This window comes from Saccopteryx bilineata, chromosome 1 (assembly GCF_036850765.1).
Source record: "Saccopteryx bilineata isolate mSacBil1 chromosome 1, mSacBil1_pri_phased_curated, whole genome shotgun sequence".
Taxonomy (NCBI): domain Eukaryota; kingdom Metazoa; phylum Chordata; class Mammalia; order Chiroptera; family Emballonuridae; genus Saccopteryx; species Saccopteryx bilineata.
Window position 1 is genome coordinate 363634482 of NC_089490.1, and position 23273 is coordinate 363657754.

Genomic DNA, 23273 nt, shown 5'->3' on the forward strand with positions numbered 1-23273 from the left:
TGGCGGTATTCTTTTTCTGGGAAACACTTTCTCTCCCTTCAATTCTGAATGATAATCTTGCCTGGTATAATATTCTAAATTTCTTTTTTTTTATATAAATAAATTTTTATTAATTTTAATGGGGTGACATCAATAAATCAGGGTACATATATTCAAAGAAAACATGTCCAGGTTATCTTGTCATTCAATTATGTTGCATACCCATCACCCAAAGTCAGATTGTCCTCCGTCACCTTCTATCTAGTTTTCTTTGTGCCCCTCCCCCTCCCTCCTCCCCTCCCCCCCCCAACCACCACACTCTTGTCCGTATCTCTTAGTCTCGTTTTTATGTCCCACCAATGTATGGAATCACAGTTCTTGGTTTTTTCAGATTTACTTATTTCACTCCATATAATGTTACCAAGATCCCACCATTTTGTTGTAAATGATCCAATATCATTTCTTATGGCTGAGTAGTAGTCCATAGTGTATATATGTCACATCTTCTTTATCCAGTCTTCTATTTTTTTATTTTTTTTTTTACAATGATTAAAGCCTTTAAGCAAACTCTTGGCCAATACAGCAAGAATCCATAAAAGAGTAGTGTCCTTAACATGTTCACCAAGTCCAAGTTGGCACCAACACCATTCCAAATCCCTGCAAATGCAACCCAACCCCAGTTCAATCTGTTAGGAGCTGTCACAAGGAGCAGGAGTCCAGGAAAAGTCCGCATGGCACTGGAATTGTCACAATTCTATACTTTGCAGCTCGCGTCCAAGTCCCAATGACCGCTGCTTCTAGCTGGTAATGATTCAGGTAGACTGGAAAAGCCATCTGCAGCATGTGTGGAGATGGAGCTTCTGTTCTCCTCTGCCTGGAGAGATGAGACCAGGTTGCTTTTCCCTGGAGCTCTGCGACTGTGGTGTGGTCAAGAACCTTGGGATACACTAAGCTAGGTGGCAAAGGTAAATTCATAGTATTCTAAATTTCTTTCCGTATTTGAAATATTTCCTGCCACTCCCTTCTAGCCTGTAGAGGTACTGCTGAGAAATCACCTGATAGCCTTTGGAGGTCTTCCTTGTATGTTTTGTTTTCCTTCCCTCTTGGCTGTCAGCATGATTGTCTCTATCCAAGACAATTACAATATGTGTTGGTGTGGGACTCTTTGGGTTCATCTTGTTTGGAACTCTGCTTCCTGGACCTGAATGTTGTTTCCTTCCCCAGATTAGGAAAGTTTTCAGCCATTATTCCTTCAAATACATTTTCTGCCCCTTTCACCTCCTCCTGGGATCCCTACCATGTGAATATTAGAGTGCTTGATACTGTCCCAGAAGTTTCTTGTACAATCACCTTTGTTTTCATTTTGTATTTTGATTGAATGGCAGCCACTATTGTCTTCCTAGTCACTATTCTGTTTTGTATTAACCAATCTTACTGATTCCTTCTAACATAATTTTCATTTCTGTTACTCATCTCTGTTCTTTGTTATATAGGGGTAGGCAAAAGTAGGTTGACATTTATTTGTATGGAAGTACAATTAATAAATACAAGAATAAACTTGTATACTCACAATGTATAAAACTACTTTTGCCCACCCCTTTATTTTCTAATTTCTTGTTGAAATTTTTAGTTCTTCTGTTGTGAAGTTTGTTGAGCATCTTTATGACCTTTTTTTAAATTCCTTATCAGGCAAGTTACTTAACTACCTTTCATTAGAGTTTCTCTCCAACATGTTTTCTTTAGGGCATACTCTTCTTACTCTTCTGTCTCCCTATTTGACTTTCTGTGTTTGTTCCTATGACTTAGATGAAATATCTCTTTCCCAGTCTTTAAAAGTGGTATGCTTTTGCTATGACACACGTACATAGTGCCATTTATAAAGAAAGAGGGCTACTAACCTCAGCTGGGAAGGATATCAAAAATAAAGAAGACCTTCGCCCTGGATGGTTGGCTCAGTGGTAGAGCATCAGCCTGGCGTGCAGGAGTCCCAGGTTTGATTCCCGGCCAGGGCACACAGGAGAAGCGCCCATTTGCTTCTCCACCCCTCCCCCTCTCCTTCCTCTCTGTCTCTCTTCCCCTCCTGCAGCTGAGGCTCCATTAGAGCAAAGTTGGCCCAGGCGCTGAGGATGGCTCCATGGCCTCTGCCTCAGGCGCTAGAATGGCCCTGGTTGCAACAGAGCAATGCCCCAGATGGGCATAGCATCGCCCCCTGGTGGGCATGCTGGGTGGATCCTGGGTGCATGCGGGAGTCTGTCTGACTGCCTCCCCGTTTCCAGCTTCAGAAAAAATAAAAATAAAAAGCAAAGCAAACAAAAAAATAAAAATAAAGAAGACCTAGAGATGTTTGCTCTGAACATACCTTTTTTCTACCCTGATTTATCAATGTCACCCCATTAAAATTAATTTTTAAAAAATAAAGGAAAAAAATAAAAATAAAGAAGAAATCTTAGCCTTACTAGAAGCTATCAAACTCCTCTCAGCCATAGCAATCATTCTCTGTGAAGGACACCAAAAAGGAGACTCAAAGGTAGCCCGAGGGAACCGAGCAGTGGACCTAGAGGCCCGGACAGTAGCCACGAAACCAGTGGGGCCACTCCAAGTTTTAGTAACTTTGCCTCTGCCTGAGTTGCCTAACACCCCTCACTGCTCTCAGGAGGAAACTACCTTAGCTAAAGAGAAAAAAGCTACCCAAAGTGCCGATAGTTGGTGATCCTACCACATGAAAGAATCTTGATCCCAGAGACATTAGGGCGGACAATAGCCCTCCAAATACACCAAGCATCCCACCTCAACGTCCAAAATGACTGAATTGCTCCAATCCAGGTATTTCAAACCGCACCTGGACCAGATACTACGTAGCATTATAGGACATTGCCAGGCCTGTGCACGAGTGAATGCGAAACAAGGTAGAAAACCCCATTAGGAGTTAGAGAAAAGGGAACTATGCCAGGGGAACACTGGGAAGTTGATTTTACTGAAATAAAGCCACCCCATGCAGGGTACAGGTATCTCCTAGTCTGCGTAGACACTTTCTTCTGGTGGGTGGAAGCCTTCCCCACTAGGTCAGAGACTGCTACCACAGTACTTAGGAAATTACTCCATGAAATAATTCCATGATATGGCCTCCCCACAACCATGGGTTCTGATAATGGTCCAGCATTTATTGCTAAAATATCCCAGGACTTAGCTAAAACTTTAAATATTAAATGGAAATTACACTGTGCATACAGGCCCCAAAGTTCAGGGCAGGGGGAGTATATAAATTGAACCTTAAAAGAAACTCTAACCAAATTTGTTCTTGAAACCGGTAAAAAGTGGCCCACCTTACTCCCCTTAGCCCTCCTTAGGGCAAGGTGTACCACTTATAAAAAAGAATTATGCCTTTTAAATAATGTTTGGAAGACCCCCTCCATTACTACCAAAACTCAGAGAAGAAATAAAAGCTGAATTAAGTAATCACTCCTTCCTTAAGTACTGTAAGGCCAGGAGCCACTATCATGGCCACTCACATGCAGGTTCGCATTAGATTCGGACAGATGGTAATGAAACAATGGAGCCAAGAACTGGTGGGCCATTTCCTTTAATCCTAGCTTGCACCCGGCGGGCAAGTAAAAACACACACTGGGCTCCAAAACCCACTCATTCAGTGCTCACAAAGCCACTGACTTATCCGAGTTTCCTAGAATCAAAGGTTTCGAGCTCACCAGACTTATTCACCTCTGTTCCCCATCTCCTTTTCTCTGCACAAACATGCTTCTCCTTTAGCACTCCACCATCTTGACTGCTTCTCCTGGCCTCCACGTGGTCTTTCTCTGCTCTCCTTTCTGCTCTCTCCTCTAATGCTAATCTCAGGAACCAAGAGAGCAAGCTCCCCGTCTGCCCCATTTTATAGTGCAGAAATCAAAACCTTTAATCCAATATACAAAATAGGGAAGTCTCTAAAACAAAGTCACTTATGTGAGGCATGATGGGATTGCACCACCCCACATCAAAAACGGTGAGAAAGCCTGACCAGGTGGTGGCACAGTGGATAGAGCGTTGGACTGGGATGCGGAAGGACCCAGGTTCGAGACCCCGAGGTCGCCAGCTTGAGCGCGGGCTCATCTGGCTTGAGCAAAGAGCTCACCAGCTTGGACCCAAGGTCGCTGGCTCCAGCAGGGGGTTACTCGGTCTGCTGAAGGCCCACGGTCAAGGCACATGTGAGAAAGCAATCAATGAACAACTAAGAAGTCGCAACGTGCAACGAGAAACTGATGATTGATGCTTCTCATCTCTCTCTGTTCCTGTCTGTCTGTCCCTGTCTATCTCTGCCTCTGGAAAAAAAAAAAAAAAAAAAACGGTGAGAAAGGCTTAATCCCAAAACCAAGCCCCAGGCTACAAGCATCTTGCCTGCCCACAGCCCGCCCCCAACACACATTAATATCACCTGGGCGACAGGCTTCCATGTGGGCAGCGCCATCTTTAACAAAGTGAGCATAATATATTTTATCTGCCCAACATCTGTCAATTCAGTATCACTGTTTTCATTATCCCAAATAACCCTCCCCGATGTAATACCTTCCTGGAAATATGCAACTCTTGAAATACCCTCTACAGAGTATTTCTGGAGAAAAATACCTAATGCACAAATCAGTATTACTAAAAATTTATAGTAACTGACCTCAACACTACATGCTTATCTTAGTGTTCTCTCTAGTCAGACTTCTCTCAAGTTTTTGAAACCTCTATTCTCGAACTTTTCTCCTTCACTCTTAACATGTCTTTGCCTTCCCTTACGTAAAAAGTAAAGCTTTCTGCCTGACTGGTGGTGGTGCAGTGGATAAAGCATCAACTCGGAATGCTGAGGTCGTTGTTTCAAAACTCCATGATGCTGGCTCTGAGAACGGGTGCTTGGGATCATTCAAATGATCCCAAAGTTCACTAGCTTGAGCCCAAAGGTCTCTGGCTTGAGCAAGGGGATACTGGCCTGGTCCCAGTCAAGGCACAAGAAGCAATCAATGTACAATAAAGTGAAAGTAGGAGTTTATGCTTCTCATCCTCTCCCTTCCTGTCTCTCTCACTGTCAAAAAAATAATTTTTTAAAAAAGAAAAAAATAGATTTTTATCAGGCAGTAATTCCCTAACTTCTACCTAAATTCACAACCATACAAAAGTATCTTACTATTCACATCCCAGCTCTACCACTGTGATCAATAAACTGAGTGATCTTGGGCGTAACTAGGTCTGAATCTCCATTTCCTGGCTGTAAAATAAGCATAGCAATAGCAACCACCCTGGATGGTTATTGTGAGAAATAAAACAGGTAAAAAGCTTAGCACACCAATAGTTAATAAATGCTAGCTACTGTTAATCCTTTGCATCATGTGAACCTGGTATTTTTGTTTTTCTTTCGAGTCTTCAACATCTCCCTAAATCTTGACCATTTTCTGTCAACATTTGTTCCCTAAAATATTTCATATATTTTTAAAAAAGATTGTCCATAGCCTGACCAGGTGGTGGTGCAGTGGATAGAGTGTTGGCCTGGGATTCTGAGGACCCAGGGTCAAGGCCCTGAGCCCAAAGTTTGCTGTCTTGAAGCCCAAGGTCACTGGCTTGAGCAAGGTAGTAATGGCTCAGTTGGAGTCCCCCCTCCCTGGTCAAGGCACGTATGAGAAGCAATAAATGAACAACTAAAGTGCTGCAACTATGAGTTGATGCTTAGCTCTCTCCCTTTCTGTCTGCCTCTCGCTTAAAAAATATTTGTTCCTAGATACCATATCCTTCAGCTGTACTACTAATTCCATACTTTCTACACCCAATTTTAATAACTTGTTTCCATTACTGTCTGCTTCCTCACTGCTGTCTTTCCCTCCTCAATCTACTTCAATACGGTTTCACCCAACTTTGATATAACTGCATTGAAAACGACATACTTTCATCAAATCGATTCTCATTTTCCTTAAACAGGTTTTTTTTTTTTTTTCTCTTTTCACTTTACTCCTTGTTTGACCTGTAAGCAGTACTTGGCATTGTTAATCAGCAGTCTTCAAATGAGTATACACTCCTGGGGTAATGAAGGGTTTGACAGAATCTGTCCAAGCACAGTGGTCCTCTCAGTCTGTGGGGATTATGTCCCAAGACCCCCAGTGGATGCTGAAACTGCTGAGGGTACCAACCCATATACATAATATGTTTTTCCCTGTATATACATACCTATTATAAGGTTTCATTTAAATGGCACAGTAAATGTCACCCCAATAAAATTCAAATAGTAATAATAAATCAGGTACAGTAAGATTAATAATAAAATGGAACTATTATAACTATACAGTAATTTAAAAATATTGTGCTGTACTTCTTGTAATGATGTGAGATGATACAATGAAGTGAGGTGAATGCTATAGGCATTGTGACAGCATTTGGCTTCTGTTACCTGAACACAAGCACTGTGATGCCAAGACAATTGATCTGGTAACCAAGACAGGAAGTGGCCATCTGGCAAGTAGCGTATACACTGTGGATGTGGTGGAGAAGATGGTTCATGTCCAGGTGGGACAGAGTGGGATAGCTTGAGATTTCATCATGCTACTCAGCGCGCAATTTAAAACTTACAAATTGTTTCTGGAATTTTCCATTTAATACTTTCAGACCATGGTTGACCATGGGAAACTGAAACCACAGAAGGTGAAACTGCAGGTAAGGGGGTGGGGGAGTTACTGTACTTATTCCTAAATGGATCCCCTGAAAATCACCTCCCCTTTCATGGCAGCCTTTTTCCTGCTCTCTGAAAGTGTTCCACAGTTACTTCCAGCAGGGAAAAGCCAAAGGAATACTTCCTGTGTGCTCTGCACAAGGTGTACCCACTGCATTTACCAAACAGTGCCTTCCCTGTTTCCTCCAACACCCAAAACTGTCCCTTTGTCCTCAACGCTGCTTTAAAGACCCTAATTTGCGCCACTGAAAAGGGTCCTCCTATGCCATTACCAGCACCAAGATGTTGCCTCCTAAGGCTTCCATATGCAGACATTTTGCCTGCCAATCTTCAAATTATGTGAGGCCATTTTCTTTTTTTTTTTTTTTTAATTATTTATTTATTTATTTTATTTATTCATTTTAGAGAGAAGAGAGGGAGGGGGAGAGAGAGAGGAGAGAGAGACAGGGGGGAGGAGCTGAAAGCATCAACTCCCATATGTGCCTTGACCAGGCAAGCCCAGGGTTTTGAACCAGCGACCCCAGCATTTCCAGGTCGACGCTTTATCCACTGCGCCACCACAGGTCAGGAGGCCATTTTCTATTAGAGATAAGATAGGCATAGTATTGAAACCTGAGGTTCACAGTTAATGTCATGAACATGAAACTTAGCTTTGAGCTTTCCAACAACCAACGCTAAAGGGAAATATACCTATGTCTCTAGCTAAACTGGTAATATGCTTTTTTTCCTTTTATAAAGCAGATTATTGGTATTAAGTTCCAAGTGGAACTTACATGTGGGTCCTTCTTGTCTGGAACATTATCCTTAGATCCGTAGTTCTCAACCACGAGGGATGTTGTCCACAAGGGAACATTTGGCAATGTCTGGGTATTTTGACTTGTCACTATGGAGGTCGCAACGGATATGTAGTAGGGAGAGATAGGAATGCTGCTACATATCCTACAATGCCTGAGAAAGATCTCCACAGCCAAGAGTTATCTGGCCCCAAATGGCAATAGTGTTGATATTAGACCCTACCTTTACACCCAGGTAAAATGGGCTACTGCTTTGGGCCCGTGTGTCAGTGTTGGAGGGCCCTGCATGTCACAAGTACATACTTATCAAAAAGCATGTAGGTACCTCTGTCACTCAGAATCTGCCACAGAGGACTGGCATAGTACAGCCTACACCTTAAATATTTAACCTTGTGACCAGGAGAATTCTCCACATCTTTTGCCCTATGTCCTTGAAACAAAGGTGATTATGTCCAAATTCCATGAATGTTTGTGGGGTGTTCCCACTGCTAATGGCAGAGACAGACGCTGCTTCAGAGTACAGGAGAATTTGAGTGGCAAACCCATTTCAGGGAGAGAGACCTCTCACATCAATATAATGGACTCTTGCATAATGAAATAATTGTTTCTTTTTTAAAGAAATAAAAGATAATCTTCCCAAACTGACAAAATACATGTACCCACAGATTTGAGATCTACAAATCCCAAACTGGACAAAGAAAAAATCATGTCTAGGCAAATTATAGTAAAAGTGCTGAGAACAAAATAGAAGAAAAATAAGTGTAAGAGTGACCTCAGCATCATGGAGGAGTGAGAAGCCTTTGTTTCTCTTCTTAAATTTACAAGTCAGACAAGTATAACTCAACAAAGGATCCCCTGCTCAACAAACACGCCTGATCTTAGATTCATGCATGCATCACTACATCTGAAGGTGAACCGACTGGAATTAATAAGGGACGTGAGTTGGCAGGATGGACAGGGATGCAGTTCAGTGCCCACCACAGCTCCAAAGAGTGCAGTAGCAAGGGAGGCGTCCTTCACGCTATGGCCTGGATTGTAAGAGAGGCAGAGGTAGTGGTTCCCCGAGAAAACGCATCTCCCTTCCCCCCTCCCAATTGCAGCAGACAGGGATAGAGGTGGCTGGGAAGTCTAAGACAACACAGCACTACTGACAGCCATTACTGGAAAGGCGTGCAGAACCTCAGATCTTGACCTTGGTCTCCATAGCCCCACCCCTCCCAGCAGAGCCAGGGAAAGCAAGCTGAGAAGCCCCAGGCAGGGCAGAGGTGCTGAGGACCATTGCTGGCAGGGGAGCAGAGCAGCAAGATCACCAACGTGCTTCCTTTGCCCCACCCAACCTGCCCAATCCAGCTGGAGAAAATTGAGATGCCTTAAACAGTATAGCAGGCCACACAACTGAACTTGCCACTTCTGCCCTGTCCAACCTGGCAGAGTCCAGTAGAGGCAATGGGTACACCCCCCAAAATATAGCAGGGCCAGTGACCATTAGTAAAAACTAGGTAGTGCTGGGAACTAACCAAACCAGTCTACCACCTGCCACATAGCCCCCCCAACAGTGTAATGCCCCATAACTGAGTCGAGGTGGTCACACAGTGACACTCACCACCCCAGTGGGCATGCAGCATTTTCCTTAACCAAAGCAACACTGCTTCACCTTGATCCTAGAGGCACAAATAGTGTGGGTAAGAGAAAACAAAACTTGTACTCTAATACCCTTTCCTGGAAAACAAATAAAAGTAACCTACTTATCAGCCTGCTGAATTGTTCAGAACAAAATAGTTTCTAAATTAAAAAATACTACCTCAAATGCTCAGGCAGAGAAATAATCCATCAAATACCATGAACAGCCAAGGTAACATGGGAGCACAGAAACAAACAGACAAACACCACGAAAAATCTCCAGAAACAATAAGCAAAGACATGGAGCATTGTGACTTAAATGACAGAGAACATAAGATTTTAGTTATGGCCTGACCTGTGGTGGCGCAGTGGATAAAGCGTCGACCTGGAAATGCTGAGGTCGCCGGTTTGAAACCCTGGGCTTGCCTGGTCAAGGCACATATGGGAGTTGATGCTTCCAGCTCCTCTCCCTCTCTTCTCTCTTCTCTCTCTCTCTCTCTCTCTCTTTCTCTCTCTTTCTTTATCTCTCCCTTGCCTCTCTAAAATGAATAAATAAAAATAATTATTTAAAAAAATGGGAGTCATTTAAAAAAAAAAGATTGTAGTTATGAAGAAGCACAATGAGATACCAGAGAACTCAGCCAATGAGCTCGGAGAAAAATAATAAATAAAAGAAGTACTTTTTCAAAGGGGGGATTGAAACTATAAAAAAGAACGAAAAAGAATTTCTGGAGCTGAAGAACTCAATAAATGAGATGAGGAATGCATTAGAATGCTTTAGAAACAAAGCAGATCAAATGGAAGAGGAAAACCGTGAGCTCCACAATAGAAACCTAGAGGCAGTGCCCCCAGCATCCCGGATCTGTCTCTCACCTCAACAGTGTTTGGATGGAACAGACCCAAGGACGCCCCTTTCCCAGCCTCTGGCCACCTTCTAACCTCTTTTCCAATCACCACCTTCGGAACCACCTCAGCCATCCTCAGCCTCCGAGAACAGCCAGCACAGGTTTTTAACCTTAACTCCTTGTTGCCGAACAACCATGAGCTCCCAAATTTGTTAGAATTATTCCAATGAGGTGGAAGCTGCCATCAACCAGCTGGTCAAGCTGCATCTGCAGGCCTCCTACACCTACCTCTCTCTGGGCTTCCATTTGCTTCGTGACTCTATGGCTGTGGAAGGCGTGGGCCACTTCTCCGCAAGTTGGGGGAGAAGCACGAGCATACCTAGTGTCTCTTAAAGATGCAAAACCAGCCTGACCAGGCAGTGGCGCAGTGGATGGAGCGTCGGACTGGGATGTGGAGGACCCAGGTTTGAGATCCCAAGGTTGCCAGCTTGAGCGCAGGCTCATCTGGTTTGAGCAAGGCTCACCAGCTTGAGCCCAAGGTCGCTGGCTCGAGCAAGGGGTCACTCGGTCTGCTGTAGCCCCCCCCCCCGCCCCCCGTCAAGGCACATATGAGAAAGCAATCAATGAACAACTAAAGAACCACAACGAAGCCCTGGCCGGTTGGCTCAGCGATAGAGCGTCGGCCTAGCGTGCGGAGGACCCGGGTTCGATTCCCAGCCAGGGCACACAGGAGAAGCGCCCATTTGCTTCTCCACCCCTCCGCCGCGCCTTCCTCTCTGTCTCTCTCTTCCCCTCCCGCAGCCAAGGCTCCATTGGAGCAAGGATGGCCCGGGCGCTGGGGATGGCTCTGTGGCCTCTGCCCCAGGCGCTAGAGTGGCTCTGGTCGCAACATGGCGACGCCCAGGATGGGCAGAGTGTCGCCCCCTGGTGGGCGTGCCGGGTGGATCCCGGTCGGGCGCATGCGGGAGTCTGTCTGACTGTCTCTCCCTGTTTCCAGCTTCAGAAAAATGAAAAAAAAAAAAAAAAAAAAAAACCACAACGAAGAATTGATGTTTCTCATCTCTCTCCCTTCCTGTCAGTCTGTCCCTCTCTCTGACTCTCCCTGTCTCTGCCACACACACACACACACACACACACACACACACACACAGATGCAAAACCAGCACGGTGGCCAGGTTCTCTTCCAGGATGTGCTGAAGCCTTCCCAATGGGGTAAAACTCAGGATGCCACGAAGCTGCCATGGAAGCTGGTGTGGCCATGGAGAAGAACCCGAACAGGCCCCTTTGGATCTGCATGCCCTGGGTCCTACCCACACAGATCCTCATTTCTGTGACTTCGTGGAGAACTGCTTTCTGGATGAAGAGGTGAAGCTCATCAAGAAAATGGGCGACCACTTGACCAACCACCGCAGGCTGGCCAGCCCCCAGTCTGGGCTGAGCAAGTATTTTTTCAAAAGGCTCATCCTCAAGCCCAGCTAGGAGCCTTTGGAAGCCAGAGGCCTTTAAGGGATCCCCTTGCATTCCCCTGACCTGGCTTTTGCCTGAGTCTCTCCCTAAAACCACTAGGCATTCTTTTAACCCCCTTGGAATCCTCTCCCATGCATTGGACCAAATGGAAACAATAAAGCTTTCTGCAGTAGGTCCTGGCTGGGTGGTTCAGTGGATAGAATGTCATCCTGCTCACCAAGATTGTGGAAAAAGCAATCAATGAGTATATAACTAAATGAAACAATAAGTTGATACTTCTCTCTCTCTCTCTCTCTTTCTTTCTCTCTCTTAAATCACTATGGCTCAGTGGTAGAGCGTCAGCCGGCATGTGGATGTCCCAGGTTTGATTCCCAGCCAGGGCACACAGGAGAAGCGCCCATCTGCTTCTCCACCCCCCTATGCTTCCCCCCACTTCTCTCTCTCTCTCTCTCTCTCTCTCTCTCTCTCTCTCTTTTTCTCTTCTCCTCTCCTCCTGCAGCCATGGCTCTACTGAGTGAGTTGGCCCCAGGTGCTGAGGATGTCTCCATGACCTTTGCCTCAGGCACTACAAAGAATGGCTCCAGTTGCAGCAACCAAGCAAAGGCCCCAGATGGGCAGAGCATTGACCCCTAGTGGGTTTGCCGGGTGGATCCTGGTCAGGGTGCATGCAGGAGTCTGTCTCTGTCTCTGCCTCCCCTCCTCTCACTAAAAAAAGAAAAAAGAAAGAAAGAAAAATAGAAGAGCTCTATAAGAACTGACTCCATTAGAAAAAGCAACATAAGGATAATAAGGTACCAGAAGAAGAGAGAGAGAACAGAGAACTTACACAAATAAATAATTGATGAGAACTTTCCAAACCTATGAAAAGAGTTGGACCCTCAAATTGAAGAAGTTAACAGAAAAGCTATATATTTCAGTGCAAAAATACCTACTAGACACATTATATTAAACCTGTCAAAAAAAATAATGATAGAATTCTCAAGGCAGCCAGAGGAAAAAAAAAGACTAATTTACAAAGGAAACCCCATTAGATTATCAGATTTTTCAGCAGAAATCCCACAAGCCAGTAGAAAGTTGAATAAAAAATCAAAATATTGAAAGAGTGAAACCACTAGCCAAGAATAATATATTTAACAAAGCTATCCTTTAGTTATGAAGGAGAAATAAAGGCTTTCCCAGACAAACAAAAGCTGAGGAAATTTACTACCATAAGACTGCATCACAGAAAACGCTAAAAGGAGCTCTTCTGCCTTAAACAAAAAGACAAAAGTATACAGAATTTGAGAAAGATGACAGACAGAAGGAGGAAATTGCAACTGTTTCAGTGTAGGTATTAGCCTGACCTATGGTGTTGCAGTGGATACAGCGTCGGCCTGGAGCGCTGAGGTCACAGGTTTGAAACCCCGAGCTTGCCTGGTTCAGGGCACATATGGGAGTTGATGCTTCCTGCTCCTCTCCCCCGTCTCTCTTTCCTCTCTCTAAAATGAATAAAGTCTTTAAAAGAAATCACCCTTTAAACAGAATAGATATTAAACACTACATTCTAACATAAAGGTTAAAGGGGGGAAGCATTTTGAAAAACTAACTTCGGCATTTTGGAAACAAATATACAGCATTAAAAAAGAGATAATTTTAACAATATAAAAGGGGGGAAGGAAAAGGACTAAACTTACATGGTTAATAAAGATAAGATGCAATCAGAAGAGAAAGAACAATTGAATGTATGAAACCTTTTTTTTACATAAATCTAATGGTAACCACACACACAAAAAATCTAGAGCTGAGACATGTAACTTTAAAAAAAAGAGGAAACAGGAAATAATAATTATAGAAAACCACTAAACAATAATAGCAGACAGAAACACAAGCAAAAAAAAAAACAACCCACAACAACAATGCAACCAGGAAACAAAGGATAAAATAACTGTAATAAATCCTCATGTATCAGTGGTTGCTCTACATGTAAATGGACCAAACACATCAATTAAAATGCAAAGAATAGTGGGATGGATTTAAAACAAAACCCAACTATATGCTGCCTACAGGAAACCCATCTCAGCTACACAGACAAACACAGGCTCAATGTGAAGGGATGGTAAACGATACTCCAAGCAAATAGCATCTAGGAAAAGGGGTGTAGCTAAACTGTATCAGACAAAATAGGTATCAAGATAAAAAGAGACAAAGATGAACATTTTATGATAAAAGGGACAACTTACCAAAAAGACATAACACAATATATATGCACCAACCTGGGAGCATCAAAATATATAAAGCAATTCCTACAGACCTAAAGGGTGAAACTAACAAAGATACAATTATAGTAGGAGACCTAAACACCCCATTAACAGGAATGGATAGCTCAAATAAAAAGAAAGTCAACAAGGAAATATTGTCTTTAAATGACACATTAGATAAAGTGGACATAAATGATATTTAAAGAACTTTCTATCCATGACTGACCTGCGGTGGTGCAGTGGATAAAGCGTCAACCTGGAATGCTGAGGTCGTTGGTTCGAAACCCTGGGCTTGCCTGGTCAAAGCACATATGGGAGTTGATGCTTCTTGCTCTCCCGCCTTCTTCCTCCTCTCTAAAATAAATAAAATAAATAAATGTTTTTTTTAAAAAAGAACTTTCGACCTGTGGTGGCGCAGTGGATAAAGCGTCAACCTGGAAACACTGAGGTTACCGGTTCAAAACCCTGGCTTGCCTGGTCAAGGCACATATGGGAGTTGATGCTTCCTGCTCCTCCCCCTTCTCTCTCTCTCTCTCTCTCTCTCTTTTTCTCTCTCTCTCTCCTCCCTTCTCCTCTCTAAAATGAATAAATAAATATATAAAAAAGAACTTTCTATCCCAAAACAACAGAATATACATTTTTCTCATGTACACATGGAAAACTCTCAAAGATAGACTATGTATTAGACCACAAAATTAGTTTCAGTAAATTTAAAAAGATGGAAATCATGCCAACCACATTTTCTGACCGAAACAGTATAAAACTAGAAATAAACTCCAAGAAGAAAGTTAGGAAAACCAAGAATATGTGAAGATTAAAAAACGTGCTACTGAACAACTATAGAGTCAAAGAAAAGATCAAAAGTTCATAGAAACAAATAAAAATATAACATATCAAAACATTGTAGATGCAGTAAAAGTGGTACTAAAATATTATAGAGTTAGCCTGACCAGGTGGTGAAGCAGTGAATAGAGCATCAGACTGGGATGCAGAGGACCTAGGTTTTAGACCCCAAGGTCACCAGTTTGAGTGCAGGCTCATCTTGTTTGAGCAAAAGCCCACCAGCTTGAACCCAATGTCGCTGGCTCCAGCAAGGGGTTACTCAGTCTGCTGAAGGCGCATGGTCAAGGCACATATGAGAAAGCAATCAATGAACAACTAAGGTGTTGCAACGCACAATGGAAAACTAATGATTGATGCTTCTCATCTCTCTCCATTCCTGTCTGTCTGTCCCTGTCTATCCCTCTCTCTCACTCCCTGTCTCTGTAAAAAATAAATAAAAATTAAAAAAAAAGATTATAGAATTACCAGGCATGCCTCAATAAAAATCTCAAGCAGCCTAACATTAGTGCCTTAAAGAATTAGAAAAAAAAACAAATGAAGACCAAAGTCAGTAGGAGAAGGAAATAAAAATTAGAAAGAAAATAAATAAATAGAGAACCAAAAGAAAAAAAATTAATGAAGCAAAAGAGATGGTTCTTTGTAAAGATAAATAAAATTAATAACTCTAGCTAGACTAAGGAAACAAGAGAAAAAACTCAAATAAAATCAGAAATAAAAGAGAAGTTACAATGTACACCAAAAATACAAAAAATTATACAAGAATACTATGAAAGGCAATAAACCACCAACATTGATAATCTAGAAAAAATAGTCAAATTCTTAGAAATATATAAACGTCTTTCCCTGGCCGGGTAGCTCAGTTGGTTAGACTAGACCATTGTCAACAAAGGTTGCCAGTTCAATCCCCAGTTAAGGCACATACAGAAACAGATTGATGTTTATCTCACTCTCTCTCTCTCTCTCTCTCTTTCTCTCTCTTTCTCTCTCTCTGAAATCAATAAAAAAAATTTAAATAAATATATAAACTTTCTATACTAAATTATAAAGATTGCAAAACCTAAATAGACCCAAATATGCACTAGTAAGGAGATTGAAACAGTTATCAAAAATCTTTCCCAAAATAAAAGCCCAGGGATCAAATGGCTTTACTGGCTAATTCAGTGGTAGTCAACCTGGTCCCTACCGCCCACTAGTGGGCGTTCCAGCTTTCATGGTGGGTAGTAGCGGAGCAACCAAAATATAAAAAAAAAGATAGATTTAACTATAGTAAGTTGTTTTATAAAGATTTATTCTGCCAAACAGTGAAAATCTGACATAAAGTACTTGGTAAGTAATTATTATTATATGCTTTAACTTGCTGTAACTGTGCTTTATAAATTTTATAAAGTAAAGTTACTTCCCTACTTTATAAATCACTATTACTGTGGAACTGGTGGGTGGTTAGAAAATTTTACTACTAACAGAGATACAAAAGTGGGCGGTAGGTATAAAAAGGTTGACTACCTCTGGGCTAATTCTATCAAATAGTCAAAGAAAATTTAATACCTATCTCTCTCAAACTCTTTCCAAAAACTGTAAAGAAAGAATTTTCCTAAATCATTTTATGAGGTCAACATTACCCTGATACCAAAACCAGGCAACAACATACAAAAAAGAAAATTATAGGCCCATATTTCTGATAAACATAGATAGAAAAATCCTAAATAAAAAAACTAGCAAATCAAATACACAATATATTGAAAGGATACTACATCATCATGAAATGGGGTTCATTCCAATGACCCAAGGATGGTATGCAAATCAATCAAGGTGATAGAACCACATTAACAAAATAAAATATAAAAAGCAGCCTGACCGCCTGACCAGGCAGTGGCACAGTGGATAGAACGTCAGACTGGGACGCAGATGACCCAGGTTCGAAACCCAAAGTCATCGGCTTGAGGGCAGGCTCATCCTCTTGAGTGTGGGGTCTCTGGCTTGAGCATGGGATTGTAGACATGACCCCATGGTCACTGGCTTGAGCCCAAAGGTCATTGGCTTGAAGCCAAAGGTTGCCAGCTTGAGCAAGGAGTCATTCACTCTGCTGTAGCCTCCCTCCCACCCCCATTCCCCCAGGTCAAGGCATGTATGAGAACACAATCAATTAACAACTTAGGTGCTGCAACGAAGATTTGATGCTTCTCATCTCTCTCCCTTCCTGCCTGTCTGTTTCTATCTGTCCCTCTCTCTGTCTCTCTCTCTGTCTGTCAAAAAAAAAAAAAAAAAAAAAGGCCCTGGCTTGTTGGATCAGTGGTAGAGCATTGGCCCGGCGTGTCGAAGTCCAGGTTCAATTTCCAGTCAGGGCACAGAGGAGAAGCAACCATCTGCTTCTCCACCCTTCCCTCTCTCCTTTCTCTCTATCTCTCTCTTCCCCTCCTGCAGCCAAGGCTCCATTGGAGCAAAGCTGGCCCAGGTGCTGAGGACGGTTCCATGGCCTCTGCCTCAGGCGCTAGAATAGCTCCAGCCACAACAGAGCAACGTCCCAGATGGGCAGAGCATTGTCCCCTGGTGGGCACACTGGGTGGATCCCCATTGGGCACATGTGGGAGTCTGACTGCCTCCCCACTTCTAACTTAGGAAAAATTAAAAAAAAAAAAAAAAAAGCAACCTGACCTGTGGTGGTGCAGTGGATAAAGCATTGGCCAGCAATGCTGAGGTCACCAGTTTGAAACCCCAGACACAGACAAGAAGCAACTAGTACGAATTGATGCTTCCCACTACTCTCTCCCCACTTTCTCTCTCTATCTCTCTCTCTTTCCTTTAATATATATATGTATATATATATGAAGCATATGATCATATCAATAAAAGCAGAACAAGCACTTGAAAAAATACAAGATCCATTTATGTTTAAAACACTCAATAAAATTGGTATAAAGGAAAGTACCTGAACATAATAAAAGCCACATATGAAAAACTCTAGGCTAATATCATATTCAATGGTGAAAAACAGAAAGCTTCTCCACCACTAATATTAGGAACAAGACAAGGAGCCTACTCTCACCACTTTTGTTCAACATAGAACTAGAAGTTCTAACCAAAGTAATCAGGCAAGGAAAAGATATAAAATTGGGGGTACATGTTGGGATTGAAGATGTAAAACTGTCACAATTTGCATTTGACATGATTATATATCTATCTATCTCTCTCTCTATATATATATTTTATATATATATTTTTATATATATTATATATATATAATATATATAAAATCCTAAAGAACTCATGAAAAGACTACTAGAAACAAAAAATAGGCCTGGCTGGTGGCTCAGTGGATAGAGCATCAGCCCGGCATATGGATTTCCAAGGTTCAATTCTGGGTCAGGGCACACAGGAGAAGCAATCATCTGATTCTCTTCCTTCCCTCTCCTCCTTCATTCCTTCTTCCTCTCCCGTAGCCAGTGGCTCAATTGGTTCAAGTGCGGTCCTGGGCACTGAGGATAGCTCAGATAGTCTAAGCGTTGGCTTCAGGTGCTGAGGATAGCTCGGTTGATTCGAGCATAGGCTCCAGATGGTGGATCTTGTTTGGGGCATATGCAGAAATCTACCTCACTATCTCCCCCACTCTCACCTAAAAAAATAAAGAATCGGAAAGAAAAGAAAGAAAGAAAGAAAGAAAGAAAGAAAGAAAGAAAGAAAGAAAGAAAGAAAGAAAGAAAGAAAGAAAGAATAAACAAATTCAGTTAAATTGCAGGATACAAAATCGATGTACAAAACTCCATTGCATTCCTATATACTAACAACAAAATATCAGAAAAAAAAAAAAAAAAGCAATCCCATTGACAATTATAACAAACAGGGCAAAATACCTAGGAATAAACAAAGGATGAGAAGGACCTGTACAGTGAAAACTACAAGAAATTGAAAACACCAAGAAATGGAAAGATACGGATTGAAAGAATTAACATTATTAAAATGACCATGTTACTTAAAGCAATATACACATTTAAAATCACCATAAAGCCTGGCCTGTAGTGGCGCAGTGGATTAAAGCATTGACCTGGAATGCTGAGGTCGCAGGTTTGAAACCCTGAGCTTGCCTGGTCAAGGCACATTGGGAGTCTTTCTCCTCTAAAATGAATAAATTAAAATCACCATAAAAATTTCAATGGCATTTTTCACAGAAATAGAAAAAAAAAGCATCAAATTTGTATGGAACCACAAAAGATACTCAATAGCCAAAACAATGCTGAGAAAACAGAACAAAGGAAGAAGTATCAAATGCCTGGACTTCAAACTGTTCTACAAAGCTACAGTAATCAAAACAGTATGGTACTGGCAGAAAACCAGACACAAAGACAATGGAATGGAATTGAGAGCCAAGGGATAAACCCAGAATATATAGTCAACTGATTTTTGACGAAGAAGCCAAAAACATATAATAGAGAAAGAAAAGTCTCTTCAGTAAACGCTGTTGGGAAAACTGGACAGCCACATGCAAAAGAGTAAAACTTGACTACTATCTGACACCACACACAAAAATTAACTCCAAATGGATTAAAAACTTGAATATAAGACTTGAAACAATGCAATACATAGAAGAAAACACAAGCACTAAACTTATGAACCTTGGTTTCAGATGGGTCTATGAACTTGACACCAAAGGCTAGGAAGTAAAAGCAAAAATAAGTGAATGGGACTACATCAAACTTAAAAGCTTCCGCACAGCAAAAGAAACCGACAAAACAAAAACGCAACCAATTCAATGTAAGAAGATATTTACAAACAATACCTTTGATAAGAGGCTAATATCTAAAATATATAAAGAACTCATACAACTCAACAAGAAAATAACAATATGATTTTTAAAATGGGCAGAGGATTTGAATAGATACTTTTCCAAGGAAGATAGACAAATGGCTAACAAATATATTTTTTAAATGCTCAACTTTACTAGCTATAGAGGAAATACAAATCAAAACTACAATGAGATACTATCTCAAACACTTTAGAATGGCTATTCTCAGTAAAACAAGAAATAACAGGTGTTAGGTTGTGGAAAAATGGAACCCTCAGACACTGCTGATGGAGATGTAAACCGGTGCAGCCGCTATGGAAAACAGCATGGTGGTTCTTTAAAAATTAAGAATAGAGCTTCCATATCACCCAGCAATCCCTCTCTGAGTATCTTAAAAATTTTTTGAAAACACTTATTTGTAAAGATATATGTACCCCTATGAGCCTTGAAGCATTATTCAATATAACTAAGACATGGAAACAATCTAAGTATCTTTCAATAGATAAATGAATAAAGAAGATATGGTACATCTTTATTATACAATGGAATACTACTCAGACATTAAAAAGAAGAAATGTTGCCAATTGTGACACTACAAATGGATCTTATAAGTATTATGCTAAGTGAAATAAGTCAGACAGAATAGGACAAGAATCCTATGATTTCACTCATATGTGGGATATAAAACCAAAACAACAAACAAACAAAAAATAAACTCGTAGATACAGACAACAGAATGGCGATTACAGAGAGGAAGGGGAGTGGGAGCAGAATGAAGAGGGTTAAGAGGATCAAATAAAAGGCTATGGAAGGTGACTAGTCTTTAGGTAGTGAGCACACAATAAAATGGACAGATGTATTATAAAGTTGTATATATGAAATTCATATAATGTTATTAACCAATGTGTTCAATAAAAAGTTTTTGAGAGACAGGAAGGGAGAGAGAGAGGAGGAGGGAGGGAGAAAGCGTGAGATGCATCAACTTCTAGTTGCTTCACTTTAGTTGTGCATTGATTGCTTCTCATAAGTGCCTTAACTAGGGATTGGATTTTGGGCTCAAGCTGAACCAGTGATCCGTTGCTCAAGCCTGCAATCTTGGTGTCTGTGGATAATCCCACACTCAAGCCAGCAAGCTCAAGGTTTCAAACCGTGACCTCAACATTCCAGGTCAATGCTCTATCCACTGCGCCACCACCAATCAGCCTACTCCAGTAAATTTAATTTTAAAAAGATACTAAGAAAAGAATAGTGAGCTTGAAAAGTTGCTTTTAATCTATTCTATAAAGGCAGAATCTTTTAAAAAATTTCTCACACTATGGCTATACCAATGCTGATATAAAAATGATAAAGCATAAATTTACATCAGAAATCAGATTGATAAAAAAAATCAGAAATGTTTTATTGCAATTGAACCATGTGTATATAATTTTTGATAATGGCCTATTATTGGTGGGGGGAGGAGTATAAACAAGATAGGGTTGTGAAATGATCTGAGAGCAATGAATGAAGAATTGTATAACAATAAATATTTTCTTCAATAGATTAGTGTTTAGAAACATATTTGACATAAAGTGTTGCTGAAAATATGATGTTGGTCAGCTCTATTTTTTATATAGCTCTAAACATAATTTTGATTGAGATAAATATAAAACAACTGTTTTCTTCTTCCACCTTGTTGAGATAAAATTGGCAAATAAAAACTATATATTTCAGGTGTAAAAAAAATGTGGACAGTGAAGAAACAATAATTATCTTTATGGGTGCAAGAATAAGACAGTTGACTTCTCAACATTAAAAAAAAAAGCCAGAAAACAGTGTAATAATATCTTCAAAGCATTGAAAAAAATAAATAACCACCAATTTAGAATCCTATACCCAGGGAAAATATCCTTCAAGAATAAAGATAAAGAAATTTGTTTTGGCCAATCCACATAGGATTTCTGATCATTAGGAGAAGGGAAACACATGCAGTGAGTCCCACGTTCAATTCAGATTCCAACCACAGTAAGGGCAACAAACCCAAACAGAAGTGACAGATTTGCTGGTTGGAATAAACTGAGAACCACATTCGGAGTTGTTGAGGAGATTGGGATTTGGAGGAAAGAGTACTGGAGATGTGGGAGCTGTGGAAACCCCAAGTCTATATGAAGATGTTCCCCTGGGTCCTTGACTGACTCCTAAGCTGCACATGAACAAAGTGAGACCAGGGGAGTCTACCAAAGAACAGCTGCTCTCACTCCCAGCCCCAGCTTTTGCAATGGGCAATCCTCTCTTGAGGGGAAAAGTGGTACCAAAAACTGACCTCACACTTCCTACCTTGCCTCGTTTCCCCTGGATCTTGGCTTCATAAATTTTTAGGTTTGATAGCTCTCCAGCCTTCCAAAAGTTTTTAGCTTTCTTTTCTATTTCTTCACTGTGGGAAAGTTGGTTCAAAGCAAACTTGTTCACCATTGCTAGAAGCAGAATTCATTTTTTCCTACAAAATACTTTAGAGAAAAAAAATTTTAGGCCTAAATAAATGAGCATGTCATGTTTATGGATTACAACACTCAGTATTGTAGAGATCCAATTCTTTCCAAAGTAATCTATGTGCAATTCAGCCTGATGGAGAAAAAATACATCCAGGAAATGTAAAGGATTAAAAATAGCCAAGACAGGCCCTGGCTGGTTGGCTCAGCGGTAGAGCGTCGGCCTGGCGTGCAGGAGACCCGGGTTCGATTCCCAGCCAGGGCACACAGGAGAAGCACCCATCTGCTTCTCCACCCCTCCCCCTCTCCTTCCTCTCTGTCCCACAGCCAAGGTTCCATTGGAGCAAAGATGGCCCGGGTGCTGAGGATGGCTCTGTGGCCTCTGCCTCAGGCGCTAGAGTGGCTCTGGATGCAACAGAGTGACGCTCCAAAGGGGCAGAGCCCCTGGGGGGCATGCCAGGTGGATCCCGGTAGGACGCATGTAGGAGTCTGTCTGACTACCTCCCCGTTTCCAGCTTCGGAAAAATGGGGAAAAAATAGCCAAGACAAAAAAATAAAATAAAACAAAAAATAAATAAAAATAAAAATGGCCAAGACATCTTGTGAAGAATAAAAACAAGATAGGCACCTGACCAGGCGGTGGCGCAGTGGAAAGAGCATCGGACTGGGATGCGGAGGACCCAGGTTCGAGACCCCGAGGTTGCCAACTTGAGTGTGGGCTCATCTGGGTTTGAGCAAAAAGCCCACCAGCTTGAACCCAAGGTCGCTGGCTCCAGCAAGGGGCTACTCGGTCTGCTGAAGGCCCGCAGTCAAGGCATATATGAGAAAGCAATCAATGAACAACTAAGGTGTTGCAATGCGCAATGAAAAACTAATGATTGATGCTTCTCATCTCTCTCTGTCCCTATCTCTCTCTCTGACTCACTCTCTGTCTCTGTAAAAAGAAAAACCCACAAAAAAACCAAAAAAACCCAGAAAAACTGATAATGGATGCTTCTTATCTCTCTCCATTACTGTCTGTCTGTCCCTGTCTATCCCTCTCTCTGACTCTCTCTGTCCCTGTAAAAACAAAACAAAACAAAAAAACAAAAAACAAGATAGGCACCTTGCTTCTCTGGGTATCAACACTTACCGTGAAGCTCCAGCAATTAACAATGTGATCCTGGTACAATGATAGAGAAACAGATGACAGAAGAGAAAATAGACCCAGAAATGGATTTACACATATACAGATTTAATTGACAAAGGTGGCATGTGGAAAAATGAAACCTGATGCCCACTTCACACCTAACTTAAAAATCAATTCCAGGAAGACTGCAAATCTGTGAAAGGCATAACAATAAAGCTTCTAGAAAATACCATAGGAGAATTATTTTTATGGCTTAACTATAGGAAGACTTTATAAACATAATGCAAAACCCACAAATTACAACGAAAAAAATTTACAAACTTGATTACCATAAAATGAGTGATTTCTATTCGTCAAAAGACATTGTGAATCAAGCCACAGAGTAGAAGATATTTGCAATGTATGTACTTGACAAGAGGTTCT